The sequence below is a fragment of the Sinocyclocheilus rhinocerous genome, unplaced genomic scaffold (assembly GCF_001515625.1).
Source record: "Sinocyclocheilus rhinocerous isolate Xijiao unplaced genomic scaffold, SAMN03320098_v1.1 scaffold358, whole genome shotgun sequence".
Taxonomy (NCBI): domain Eukaryota; kingdom Metazoa; phylum Chordata; class Actinopteri; order Cypriniformes; family Cyprinidae; genus Sinocyclocheilus; species Sinocyclocheilus rhinocerous.
Genome location: NW_015650700.1, coordinates 564,492 through 566,881, shown reverse-complemented (window position 1 = coordinate 566,881; position 2,390 = coordinate 564,492).

Genomic DNA, 2,390 nt, shown 5'->3' with positions numbered 1-2,390 from the left:
TTTTTTTTTTGTGATTCTGCTAACAATCCGGGAAGGAAATGTGTTCCCTATCGATACTTCATTCGTACTGCGGCTTACGGGGATTACGGGGAAAACTCCTTTTTCTCCGAGGACTGAAGACTTATTCAATCACGCAGTGTAACATTGGTTCGTGCAACGGTGCTGCACGAGCCTATGGCGGTGAAGCCCGCCAGAATGGGCGGGGCCATCTGGCTATATAAGCGGGCATTTCGCCATAGGATCTCAGATCAATTCTCCTTCAGTGATGGCGATCTTCCCTTCACTGACCTTCCGGACTTGATAGTCCGGCCTCGCTGCGGATAGAAGCTGCCATTTTCTTCTGCGCCCTCTCGCCGCTCCGCCTGCTCTTCGAGCTGCTCAGCGACCAGCGCAGACGCCAGCTCGTCCCCTGCTGCCATCCGGCGAGCCTAAAAAAGCTAATTTCTCTCTAAAAGAGCAGCGGCGTTGTTTCAAATGCCGCGCCGTTATTGCGATGGTGACGGCCACTCAGAGTGCGTTTCCTGCTTGGGTAAGCCCCACGCGGAAGATGCTCTGACCGAGATGGATTGTTCACATTGTGAACATGAGTCTCATCACTCTGCGCGCTCGGATCGCTTTCTTTTTAGAGAGTGAATCCGCCCCTCGTGCCCTCCCGTTTTCTTCCTCCCAGGGATCTGTGAGGAAAAAACAGCGGGGCAAAGGGACTAAGCGCTCAGCCACGAGCGAGCTCGCGCCGGCCCAGATCTCACGCGCTTCGCCCCCGCCAAGCAGAGAGTATTCTCCCGTTCTCTTTGAGCATGCAGACCAGCGTCCCTCGGCTGATGCGAGTGACATGGTCTCGTTCGGTCCCGTAGAGAACGAGCTATTAGATGACAGCATGTCTCTAATAGCATGAGACGCGGAGGAGATGTCGGGCTCTATTGCTGACCCCGCCCCTTCATCGTCTGCCGAGCCCAGCAACTCTAAGCCAGGGATGGATAGAGCCCCATCTACGAGACGCCTCTATGCCCTTAAGTGGTCGATTTTCTCCGCCTGGTGCGAAACCCGTGGCAAGAACCCAATAACATGTGACATATCGGTGATATTGTCCTACTTACAAGAGCTGTTGGACAAGGGCCGCTCCCCTTCCACGCTCAAAGTCTATGTGGCATCTATAGCAGCTTCTCACGCTCCTATAGCCGGACAGTCGGTGGGCCGGAACAACCTTGTTGTCCATTTCCTGAGGGGATCCAGGAGGCTCCATCCGCCCCGGCCCCTCACGGTCCCTACATGGGATCTACCCATGGTCCTGAGAACCTTCAAAGGCTCCCCCTTTGAGCCACTCCAGTCTACGAGCTTAAAAACACTGTCGCTGAAGACCACTCTGCTGCTGGCGCTAGCATCGGTTAAGCGAGTAGGTGACTTGCAGGCTCTCTCGATAAGCCCTGTCTGTCTTGAGTTTGGGCCTAACGACTCCAAAGTCGTCCTAAAGCCAAGACATGGGTATGTCCCTAAAGTGCTCTACACGCCGTTTAGAGCCCAGGTTATTACTCTCTCTGCGCTTCCTCCTTCTGAGGAGGACCAGAAGTTTAACCTTCTCTGCCCAGTTAGGACATTGAGAATTTACATCGAGCGTTCCGCCCCCTTCAGTCAGTCGGAACAACTCTTCGTATGCTTTGGCGGCCGCATCAAAGGGTCCCTGGTCACAAAGCAGAGGATCTCTCGATGGTTAGTTGACGCTATCACACTAGCTTACTCCTCCCTGGGCCTTCAGAGTCCCATAGGAGTCCCACACTAGCTTACTCCTCTTCCTGGGCGTGGTCTAGTGGTGTGTCCATAGCAGACATCTGTGCGGCGGCCGGCTGGGCCTCGCCGTCCACCTTTGCCAGGTTCTATAACTTGGATGTTCCGGCCTTGCAGGCCCGGATTTTATCTGCTTAAAGTGGCACACGCCTGTCTGGCGGTCTAAGTCTCAGGCTCTGCCTGACTCTTCAGGAACGCTCTTGGCCCTATTACTAGTGCTGAGGCTGTACATACGACCGTTGGAACGATTATCTGAAGGCTGTCCTGACCTCAATGAGTTCAGCCCCCTTGCCTCCTGCAGGGCTCACCCTGCGTATAATTGGTCCCTCTGAGCATTTTTCATGGCTCATGGCCAGTTCATATCAGTCGTTCCTCTCTCATGGCACGGCGGGATTGTATTGGTTCCCCATAAGCGTCTAGCGACGCAGTACGAGTGAAGTATCGATAGGGAACGTACTCGGTTACTTTCATAACCTCGGTTCCCTGAGATACGGCAACGAGTCATTGCCATGCCATGACGCTGTACGACTCGGTGTCGTCGCTTCAGTCAAATTTACCTGAGATTCTATGGTGAAATGGCAGCTTATATAGACAGATGGCCCCCCCCA